Consider the following 12,645-nt stretch of genomic DNA (forward strand, 5'->3'; position numbering starts at 1 on the left):
TCTTTCAGAGATTCCAGTCCAGGCCGGCTGCCTGTGGCTTCTTCAATGTCCCCAAAACCACCCAGGGTTGCAAAGGTAAACTGTTGGATTTCACTGGACAGCTAAGCTTTGCAAGTGTAATCTCAGTCCTGTAACTTGTATTGCCTTTGGTTTGGCTCTGTCTATATTTTTTCACAGCCAGCTGGGGCTGAAAGCAGTTTTTCTTTGTACTTGGCATGGTCTGTGTTGATTCTTGACCTTGAACATAGAGCAGCTTTCTCTTTATCTCTGGGCCAAGCTGAATTTTAACCCATTCCTTTCTTCAATAGACAAATTGCTCCCATTGTGCATCAGAGGCTTTTTGGTGATTAAAAGCTCCTCTGAGATGTATGATCTTATCTAGATTGAAAGTACTTCTAGTGGGCATTGTTTAGATGGATTTTCACGTGTGTAAAGGTTCCAATTGTCTAAACACCTGCAGGTTCTAGGACCATAATGTATGTACATGTAATATGCTGGGGTACCCTTAGGGGGTGTGAGGGAATGCTTAGACTGTACCCCACCCATTTCCCAATCACACACACACAGGGAGGGTGCCCTGTCCACTACAGCTCATAAACTAAAGGTATCACACCACAGGTCACTCACACAGGAAAGGTTAATGAGGATGGCCACGACCCTCCTACACCTCCCTTCAGCAAAGAGCGTTGGCTAGTCTCAGAAAGATGGTGCCGCTTACTCTCATTGCTTACAGTGAGATGATCAGACCAGTCAGTGGCTCACACGGAGAGGAAAGGGGGAGGGAAGATGGGTTCACACAATCCTAGACCCAGGCAGGCCCTCTCCGGATGGTGTCAGGCAGAGACAGCCCACCTTGGGTCGGATCTTTTACCAATCCACTAGGTGGAGTCACTGGGCTTGCGTTAGAGTATTTCTGGTCACGAGCCCACCAGGTTCGCAGAATACTCTGGGTTTCTTCCAGCGACTCTCATTCACGCTGGTATACCCACACACACACCAAGGCCTCTATTTCTAAATACCATGATGCATCTTTACCTTATGTCCAGACTCAATACACTTTCCCTTATCTGTGGTGGTTAAAACCCCTCAGCTCCGGTGCCTTAACCTTATGCATTTCCCTTATGCATTAACCTTATTGGGGGTGGCAAAACTAAATCCCCAGCACCACATCAAGCTAACCTTATTGGGGTGGCAAAACAATTCCCCAGCACCGCTCTGCATCTGATCTTGCTGCACAGTCAATAAGTTCGGATGGCGTAAGCCCACCAGGGACAAATGGCCCCACAGGCAGTCCTCCTCTGATACCCCGATAGAGATTTCAAAAGGTTTCTACCTCTAGTGAGGTGCATGGGGTTTGAAGGGGAACGGTCTGCAGCAGCTGCTGTTGTCTCCGCAGGCGTTGTCATCCTGGATGAGCCCCCAGATCGTCGGAGAAAAACAGAGTTCTCACTCTCTGATTGGATGCACCAAGTCAGATACTTTATTATCTCTAGGGCCTGGTCTACACTACGACTTTAGTCAAATTTAGCAGTGTTACCTCAATTTAACCCTGGACCCATCCACATAACAAAGCCCTTGTTTTCGACTTAAAGGGCTCTTCAAATCGATTTCTTTACTCTACCTCCGACAAGGAGATTAGTGCTGAAATCAGCCTTGCCAGGTTGAATTTGGGGTAGTGTAGATGCAATTCAACAGTATTGGCCTCCGGGAGTTATCCCAGAGTGCTCCATTGTGACCTCTCTGGACAGCACTCTCAACTCAGATGCACTGGCTAGGTAGACAGGAAAAGGCCCGCGAACTTTTGAATTTCATTTCCTGTTTGGCCAGCGTGATGAGCTGAACACTACAGGTGACCATGCAGAGCTCATGCAGAGCTCATCAGCATGATGTGCTCATTGCCCAGCCCATACTTTGTGAGAAGTCTGTGACCATGTCTGTGTCCTCATCACTCTCGTCACCGCACTGCCATTGCCTTCTCGCCCGGTTTTGTGCAAAACAATTGTCTGCCGTTGCTCTGATGGAGGGAGGGGCAACTGACGACATGGCTTACAGGGAATTAAAATCAACAAAGGGCATGGCTTTGCATCAAGGAGAAACCCAAACAACTGTCACACACAATGGCCACCTCAAGGATTGAACTCAAAACCCTGGGTTTAGCAGGCCATTGATTTCACAAAACAAATCGGGTCAATTTCTTGTTTTGATCCACTCCATCTATCTTTTACATCTTAGGCTGGCAGCAGACGGTGCAGTACGACTGCTAGCCATCGTCATTTCTGGGTGCTTAGCAGAAAATGGGAATGACCTGGCTGAGTCACTCCCATTTCTGCCCAGGCGCCCCGACCTACCTCACCGAGGTCAGCTAAAAGAGCACCCAGGAATATGACAATGATGGCTACCAATCATAATGCACCGTCTGCTGCCAAAAGGCAATGAGCTGCTGCTGTGTAGCAATGCAGTCCCACGTCTGCTAGCACCCAGGAGACGTACGGTAATGGTGAGCTGAGTGGGCTTCATGCTTGCCGTGGTATGGCGTGTGCTCAGGTAATCCAGGAAAAAAGGCACAAAAAGATTGTCTGCCATTGCTTTCACGGAGGGAGGGAGAGAGAGGGGGGCCTGACGTCTTACCAGAACCACCTGCAACACTGTTTTTGCCCCATCAGGCATTGGGATCTCAATCCAGAATTCCAATGGGCAGCGGAGACTGCGGGAACTGTGGGATAGCTACCCACAGCTAACCACAGTGCAACGCTCTGGAAGTCGACGCTAGCCTCGGTACTGTGGACTCAGTCCGCCGACTTAATGCACTTAGAGCATTTTGTGTGGGGACACAAACAATCGACTCTATAAAAACGATTTCTAAAATATCGACTTCTATAAATTTGACCTAATGTCGTAGTGTAGACATACTCTAGCAATTGGTTTGTGACTACTTTTATACCTGACGAAATGGCATTTTGCCTTTTAGAAAGTGTATGTTATTCCATGGGTTACAGTTGGTGAGTAATCTGTTGAACCGTTCATTTTTCAGACTAACCAACCTGTTAAGTTTAGATGTTATGTGAACATTGTATTCTTCTCCATTGCTTGTGGTTGAAATCATAGTTTACCAGCCAGTGCCTGCTCAATCATGCTGTTGGCAACCGTGGCATTCAGTAATAAGTTAGAGTAAATCTTACTTTGTCTAATTGTATTCTCTAAATTTTCTCTGTGGTTTTTCAGAATTCTTTGGAAGATTAGGGAGAGGTGGACATTGCAAAACAAATGATAAGGAATTGTATTTAATCCAAGGTTCTCAGCATCAGAAATCTCTGACATCTAAAGTCATTACCATTTGGATGACAAATCAATCTATTCAAAGATATTGTTGGAGAAATTATATTATAAAGATGCTACTTTCTAACTATCCTCTTGAAGACTGATTCAATTCTGATCTCACACTTAAATTGAGGTTTAGTTGGGATTACTCCTGATTTACATCACAATAAACCAGAGCAAGCTGAGGAACATACAGTGCAATCTTGATAGATAACAGAAAAAGTAAAGACATCAAACCACTGATGTATGGGGAATGGTTTGATGACAAAACAAAAAGGACTGTTGTGACTCATTGACTATTCCTGGTGTTTCCCATGTATTGCAGAATTCTATGGGTAAGATCAGAAATGAGTGAATATTCTCATAAATTGCACTTGTCTTGGTGGGCGCTACTGGCCCATGGTTCAGCAGTAATTTTAAAGTTGCATTAATTCTGTATACGTTTTGCACGGCCTTTTGCGGCTCACCTTGGGTGAAATTTTCACCTGAGCAGAATGCCAGTAAAAGACCTACATACCAAATAAATTTCACATAAACCCTCAACATCTGAAGTGGATTTAAGTGGTGCATATGCTTTTTGCTGACCGTAACTCTGAGTCTGCCAAGCAGAGCTGTGTGGGAACTGGAATTTCTCTTCCACAGAAAATTCTGAAGTTCCAAATAAAAAAAAAGTATATAAAAAAAGCCATTCAGAATTAGACAGAAAGACAGAGATGCAGAATTTTTCAAGGGCGGTATATAAAAAGAATCAGTTTCAGAAGAACTTACATGAAATTTTTCAAAAAGTTCCAGTCCCACCTCCCAGGGGCTTTTCAGTTTTCTGGATGCAGCAGCCTGCTGGGCAGGCTGTTAAGGAGCCTGGGATCTGGGGCTCCCAGGGCTTTCTGAATTCTCAGCAGCCTGCCTATCGAGCCACTTGGAAGCCTGGGAACCTGAGCTCCCCAGGAGTTTTCCAGATGTAATGCCGAGGTGCTGAGAGGCTGGAAGCCCTGAGATCCCCAGTTCTGTGGCAGTCCACCAGGTGAGCTGCTGAGGAGCCGGGAAGGCCACGGAGCTTGATCTACCTGGTAGCCCTCAAGGCATGCTGTTGAGGAGGCAGGAAACAAGGCAGGCATCTGTTGGAAACATGACTGTTTTTTGTCAAAATCTAAACATTCCCAGTAGATTGTTTCAATTTTGATTAAAAATGGTTTGTTAAAAAATTGCTAACAGCTCTGCTGCCAAACATGGAACATAGTGTGTGATAAAGACCCGAAATGAGGGATACAAAAAATTACTCATTCAGGAATCTGAAAATGATGTGGGATTCTTTCCTTCATTGAAAATAACTTTCTATAATCTCAGTTTTAAGATACTTTATTTTGGATGTAAAGAAGTACTTTTCAATAAGAAAAACCAAAAGGACTCTGGAATTAAGATAACTTTGGAACTAAAATGAGTAACATTCTTTGAAAAGAAGTACACTTGAGAGATAAGGTGGTGACATTCTGCGGAGGGGTATATTTCTCTCCTCGTGATTAGTTGGCGTCCATTTCTTTTGCCTATCGCCATGCTTTGCTTTTCTTTAGCAACAGTTGAATATAGCTGAAGTGTGGAAGACTTTATCTTTTGCTTCCCAGTCATTTGTGAAACCTGTTGTCCTGCTAGATAAAGTCTGGTGAACTCCTGACAGTATATAATGTTAAGTTAAGGACTTATTTTTTCAGTTGTGCTTGTAATTAATTTTGTTTGTCATTTTATTAGTTAATAGTTGTTATTGTAAAGTGCTTTGGGGGTGCTTGACATTAAGGCGGCAATATAAAACAGTGTGATTATATGTCTCACTCTTTACTTTAAAACAGAATTGAAAGAAAATAAAATGAAAATTTCATCTGGACCATAGTTATTACAGGATAATGTATATTTTGATATACAGAATAAATTAATTCATTCCTTGGTATCTTTTCAATTAAACATTTTCTTCCTTGAAAATCTGAAACATAATTATTTGAGGGCTGTAGAGGCAGCAGGAATTCTGATGTTGGGCTTGTCAAGTTATTGTGAACATTCTGCTAAGGCAGTGATTTTTCTGCATTGTCAGTCATCCATTTTTGCTCTACATTAGTCTGGGATGCTGCTCAAAATGACATTGTCAAAAGCCTCTTAAATTGCAGTACATCTTAAATAGCTCCAATGCATCAGTATGTTGAAGGAAACAGGTCAGAATGAAGAATCTATTCCATTCTTTCAAAATAATGATATTGAGACATTGTAAGCTAATTCTGTATTCCATGGGAACTCATATGAAGGAAGGTGTAAAATTGGAATTATAGCCAAGGACAAATCCTAAAGGAAATTAATTTGGACTAAGGGTTGCAAAAGTGGTTAATGACTTATGTCATTAATCTGCCAACATGATATTTTAAAATATAGATTCTGGCAGTTCTCTGAATTATTGTGTATTATAATTGTACCTGTTAGATGCATGCAGAAAATGTAAAAGTAATGTTCTGATATTGCATTAAATCCTACATTTGCTTGAAAAGAAACTTAACTACTTTGCATAACATACTGTCATGGAGTAGTAAGAATGGTCTGTTTCTAAGGTCTGTGGTCTAAGAGTCAGAAGTTACAGTTCTAAGTAGATTTCTTACGTGATCTTTGGCAAGTCACTTAGTTTCCTTATCTTAAAAATATGGATAAAAAATCCTCAAGGCTAAACTCATTAACATGTCTCATATGCTTTGAAACCTTCATCTAGGAGGTGCTCTAAAAATACAGAAGTATTATTATTAAATATTTGGTAACATTTCTAACTAACCTCGCTAACATACCATATAGATGTTGCTCCGTAGTTCAGAGTTCATAACTTCAATGGAGCGATTCCAATTTACACCAGCCACAGATTATGCCCAGAACACTTTACAAAATGACAGCTTCATTTAGTATCATACATTTTTCTATACCACAGTATGCTTTTTGTCAGGGTTACAAGAACATTCGTAATCTTTATGACCCCAGACAGTTCAATATTAAATAAGGTTCCTCCATGAATTTTGGCTCTTTATATATCCAGCACAGTGGAATACAGGAGAGCAACCTATATTTTAAAATAGTTTTAAGCTATTAGTTACCATAATCATTATAATTATACATAAAGGACAGCATCCTCAAAATAATGTGACCTCAGTATACTTTTTATTTTTTTCCAAGTACATTTTTAACTTTTACATTTTTTACTGTGACAAAGCCGTGACTTTTTCTTAGTTCTTGACATGATAAGCAACCAGCCTTGCCCGCATGTTATCAGGGCTATGAAGGGGAGGAATTGGCAGCTAACCAACTTACTAAAAACTGAGTACTAAGACAAGTTTAATGTATTTCATAGAATAAAATTCTGATACCTTTTCCTATTGCAAAGATTTTAACAAGAATAAGTAGTGGTATGACATGAATCTACTCTCCAGACAGTTACTATAATAAGAATGATAAAAGTACAAATATAAAGCATAGTATTTACTGTTTTAAGATTAGACTGATGGATGGTATGATTTTAATGTAATTCTTGAAAGCTTGCCTTTACCATTTTTCTTTTTCAGTTAGTCCAGTAAATGCTGCCCGTATGGAGTATGTAGCCTGTGTGTGGAGTAAAAATGCAAAGAGCAAATTAGTCTGGTAATAATTACTATTTATTTCTAGTGTTAATTTTCCTTCTCTACCTGATAGGCCTAATTCTGGTTTTACATCAATTTAATTCTTTTTCCTTAATTCGACTTGCTCCTGATTGACACTGGAGTAAATGAAATCAGAGGCAGGCCATGTATGTTCAGAAGAAGGGTAGATTATCCCAATGACATGCATAATTGACAGCTGTTAAGTTAACAGTGTTACACTTTCACCTTCCAAATACTGTGGGCCGGGGGTTAGGCTCAGTGGAGGACTTAAGATCACCTTCAAATGTACCATTAATGATAAGGGAACAATAGATTGTGATACTCTTACTCATAATGAGACTCAGTGATTGAGTAGTTCTGCAGAAAGAGTCCTTTTGCCTTCATTGGAACCACTTTTGGCGAAAAGTCTACTCAGGATAGGATAAGCTACTTAGTGTGAGCCAGAGTGTTTCAATCTGGCTCTGAGCATATGTGAAGGTTACAGGGCTCCAAACTTCTGACTTAGGCCACAACTCCACAACTATCCGGGTATGGAAATGAGCATCGCTTGGTGAATATGCCTTTGGCATTGTGCTACATCAGCTGTTCAAAATTTTCACAGACACTTTTTAATTATGAAGTATTGAAAAAATCAGGTTTTTTTTTTATTTCAAAGTTGAAAGATCCATTTTGGAACTTGGGACTGTGTACATACGACTTGAGTGCATTTAGGGTGGAGTAAGCACAAGAGACTTAAGCAGTTCAGTGTACTTGTTGTGCTGGCCTTTCTGCAACAAGACAGGGTGAATGTTACCCATACCGTATGACTGGCAGGGGAGGATGGAGCCCAGGGGAGTAGATCCAGCTTGTTCCTCAAATTCTAGAGGGAGTCAGATTAATTCAGAGTTTGACAAACTTTAAGTGCCTGTGAAAGGCCCTCATTTGGACCTTCCCCACCATAACCAAACTAATAGTAGATGGGAAACCATGAAGATGAGTCTTGTAAGCAGTGCCTTCTCTATCAATTAATAGAGAAAACCAGAAGACTAGGAACCTTGCTTGTCATATTTAACTTAAAATACTACAGTGATGGGCACCATAGAAAACCCCATGAAAGTCAGGTGGGTAGAGAGGGGAACAATTTGTCAAGCTCCCTCTGAAATGAGGGCTGTACTGCCATCAGACCTTTTCTGGTGTTTTATCTGTCACAATATGAGATTCTTAGAAGAATCACTTTTGTATTTGTGATGACAATGAAGGTCTTAGAATGGAAAGCAGCTGTGTTAGCTCAAGTATGTTGCCTGTTGCCATGGGAACTGTAGAATGTATGTGGCATCTTATGCTAACATAATAATAATCCTTCCTGCAGTTTTAGATTTTTATTTTTATTTTTTTACTGGCAATATGGAGCAATAATTCTACGAGAGGAAATAATATACTATTCCCTGGGACACATTCCTCATAAAGACAGACTTTGCAATTTTCAGTACAATGAGGAGATAGCATCCTTACTTAAGTTAGACATTATTGATGTTTTAAAATACATAAAGGTATAGAAGAATGTGATTTTGAAGCCTGACTTTGGAACAAGGCTACCAAACATTATGTGTTCAGAACATTGCAATCATGAACTAGACTTCACTTCACCCCTCTCTTCTGCACAACCTCTTTAACCACTACATTATTATTTGTGGAGGTAACAACAAATAACAGCAAAATATCAGCTTTCATTCTAAGAATTTTTTTAAAAAAACTGAATTGTACCTCCAATACTCGATTCACCTGCCATCCACTTTTATGTAGAAAGGCAATGTTGTTTATCAATAGTAGTCAACAATAAAATATTAGAAACCCTGAGGAATTTTAGTCAGAGCCCAATTTGAAATACTTTTTATTTAAAAGATTATTAAATTGAACTAAACTATATAAAAAGTCCAAATTGCATGAAATCTAACACTATATGAAATTTCACACCAACACATCTATAATAATTTTTGTCTCTGCAAAAGTTCAGTTACAAATTGGTACCATGCTATACCATAGTAGGAAGCAGCTATTATGATAACTGTTCATTTCTTATTTAGTACCAAGTACTATAGTTTTCTCAAGCACAAACTATTTATTTTTATGTTTGAAACTGTTTTGTGTTGTTTTTTTTTTTAAACTGGAATACACGCATTTTATATGCTTCAGTTGGAAATGCTTGTTTTCCCCATGGACACTGTTTTATGAAGTTGTGCACACGGTAAGTAACTGAGGTTTATCTACCTATATGCAAGAAACTGGAAATAAATGGATTTGAGGATGCCTTGGGTGGAAAAACTGCATTTTTATTAAGTGCTGATCCATGTAAAAAATACAAGAGGAAAGCAATTAATAATTAATGCAGCTCTATATTCATAAATAAAATTAATGTAAAAATGTTCCAAACAGTATAATACTTAAGCAGGATAATACTTTTCATTCATCTAATAGCATGGAATAGTCACTTCGAACAGTATAGGCAACTTTTTTAACTGAGGGAACTTTCTCCTAATTTAAATTATTTTAAGTATGGAATGGCCTCATGTTTTCATTAAAATAAACAAAACATCCTATTTCAAAGCATTATTAAAATAAGCAGCTTTTGGAGAACCAAAGATCCAACACTTCATATGAATTGTGATAGGTGAGATTTCAGATTTCTTTTTAAATAATGTCCAGATGTCATAGTAATCCGTTACTTTTCATATACCTGTAGTTAGGGTGACCAGAGGTCCCAATTTTATAGAGACAGTCCTGATATTCAGGGCCTTGTCTTAAATACGTGCCTATTATCCTGCATCTCTTGTCCTGATTTTTCATATTTGCTATGTGGTCACCCTACCTGTAGTCGAAAAAAGCAAAGTGATTTTGTCTGGTTTATTATAAAATAACATTTGTCACAGATCCACAGGATCTATGCTACACCTCCAGCTTTTGAACAGTCTGTAGAAGGAACCCCATCTGTGTGCCAGACCCAAGGGATCTCACTCTTCCTTCAAGGTAGGCCACTCAAACTCACAGCCTCCCAGATTCAGCCTCTGGGACTTCAGCACTCTGCCCAGTGAGGAGATAAACTCCTGGTAAACACTTGTAGGCCCTTCAGGGACTAATGCCCCTCAGCAAGTGTTTGCAGGTACCTCAAACCGTGCTTTCAAAACAGAGTAGATTTATTAGTCAACTGGAGACACAGCATAGAGTCCTTAGGTTTGCACAGTCCTTCTGGCCAAACCACAATTCACCAGCCAAGCTGCATGAACTCTATTTTCAGGCGCTTCTCTCTCTGATTTTTCTTCCTTCCTTCAGTCTTTCCCAGGTGACAGCCCAAGCTTCCTCCAGACCTCAAAGGGCCATATTTACTTCCCAACTGCATATCTCTGTCCTTTGTTCTTGAGTTCTCTGCTCATATTCCTTGCTGAGAGTGTTGATCCATGAGTCATTGGAGCTTGCATTGTGTCTCCGGACCCCTTGTTGGACTGGGTCAGTTTCAGCCAGTTTCTTAACAACTCTATTCATTCTCTCCAGACAGGGAAGTGACATGCACACACCTATGTCTCTTAATCTATCCTGAGAGCAAACTTAATCCCTTCCCCTTCCCCCCCCACTGGGTAGCAGTGCAAAGTATACGGGGAAACGGACGCACACATAGGCATCATAAACATATTACAGAAAATTCCCACTTTGTTGCAATGTGTGATCATCATTTCTTCCAAATGGTATTCTCCTATCCTGTTTCACCTTAGCCATCAATAACAAATCTTTTTTAGCCCTTTGGCCTTTTATCTCCATTTTGTCTCTTCATTTTCTTCTACATTTACTTCCACTTTTATGGTTATTCAACTGAATATGGATCTTCCAACACTTTTAATTACTCTTATCTGCCTGTCTTGATCAAGTGAACTCGTGGGTTCATCTGAGCTTCCTTCATCTCCACTCACTTTGAGAGAATGCTTCTCTGAGGCAAGAGAATCATAGAATCACAGAATATCAAGGTTGGAAGGGTCCTCAGGAGGTCACCTAGTCCAATCCCTTACTCAAAGCAGGACCAATCTCCAGCTAAATCATCCCAGCCAAGGCTTTGTCAAGCCTGACCTTAAAAACCACTAAAGAAGGAGATACCACCACCTCCCGTGGTAACCCATTCCAGTGCTTCACCACCCTCCCTAGTGAAAATGTTTTTTCTAATATCCAACCTAACCTCCCCCACTTCAACTTGAGACCATTATTCCTTGTTCTGTCATCTGGCACCACTGAGAACAGTCTAGATCCATCCTCTTTGGAACCCCCTTTCAGGTAGTTGAAAGCAGCTATCAAATCCCCCCTCATTCTTCTCTTCTGCAGACTAAATAATCCCAGTTCCCTCAGCCTCTCCTCATAAGTCATGTGCTCTAGCCCCCTAATTTTTTTTTGCCCTCTGCTGGACTCTTTCCAATTTTTCCACATCCTCTTTGTAGTGTGGGGCCCAAAATTGGACACAGTGCTCCAGATGAGGCCTCACCAATGCCAAATAGAGGGGAATGATCACGTCCCCCGATCTGCTGGCAATGCTCCTAATTATATAGCTCAAAACGCTGTTAACCTTCTTTGCAACAGGGGCACACTGTTGACTCATATCCAACTTCTTGTCCACTGAAGGACCATAGGTCCTTTTCTGCAGAACTGCTGCCTAGCCTTTTGGTCTCTAGTCTGTAGCAGTGCATGAGATTCTTCCATCCTAAGTGCAGGACTCTGCACTCGTCCTTGTTGAACCTCATCAGATTTCTTTTGGTCCAATCCTCTAATTTGTCTAAGTCCTTCTGTAGCCTATCCCTACCCTCCAGCGTGTCTACCTCTTCTCCCTGTTTAGTGTCATCCGCAAACTTGCTGAGAGTGCAGTCCACACCATCCTCCAGATCATTAATGAAGATATTGAACAAAACCAGCCTCAAGACTAGACATGGAGCCATTGATCGCTACCTGTTGAGCCCAATTCATCCAGCCCATACTTCTTTAACTTGCTGGCAAGAATACTGTGGGAGACCATGTCAGAAGCTTTGCTAAAGTGAAGGAATAACACATCTACTGCTTTCCCCTCATCCACAGAGAAGCATCCTCAGCCACAGCTCTGTACCTTCTATCTCCCTTCTTGTCTCAGATGTTCAGTTTCCGTCTACTTTCCTTATGCCACTTTGACCCCTAAGCTCTTCCTTTCCTACATCTATCTATGATTCTATCATTCCCTCTATATGGCCCAGGTCCATTTAAATCAATGGAAAGGCTCCAATCAACTTCAGTGGACCTTTCGTTCAGTCCTCATATTATTGACAATGCCTGTACCTGGGCTGAAATCCTCATCCATGCCTTAGTTTGCTTTGACCTTGGCCGCTGCAACTGCCTTCTCTAGAATCTTATTATTATTGAGCTTTCTAGACTCCACCCAGTGCAGAAGTCTGGGGGGCAGAGCCTGACGTTAACAGAGCTATGGCCATTTACATCCACGGAGGAGCTACGAGCCCAGTCAGTGGAGTTCAGACAGTTTACATCATCTGAAAATCTGCCCCCTGCTGTTTGTTTTCTGACCTGAAGAAAGAAGATTAACTGTGCCATCCCTGCTTCCTGAGCACTGGCTTATAGATTTCATGATCCAGTTCAAAACTGACTGTTTTCAAACTTCTCTGAACTTACCTCACCCTGT

At 40.8% G+C, this 12,645-nt stretch overlaps 1 protein-coding gene across 4 annotated transcripts in view; it reads left to right on the forward strand.

Moving 5' to 3' along the window:
* The window catches only part of DLGAP2 (DLG associated protein 2), a 674,215-nt gene that overhangs the window by 481,296 nt on the left and 180,274 nt on the right, over positions 1-12,645 (forward strand). The window lies entirely within an intron of this gene.

The sequence above is a fragment of the Gopherus evgoodei genome, chromosome 3 (assembly GCF_007399415.2).
Source record: "Gopherus evgoodei ecotype Sinaloan lineage chromosome 3, rGopEvg1_v1.p, whole genome shotgun sequence".
Taxonomy (NCBI): domain Eukaryota; kingdom Metazoa; phylum Chordata; order Testudines; family Testudinidae; genus Gopherus; species Gopherus evgoodei.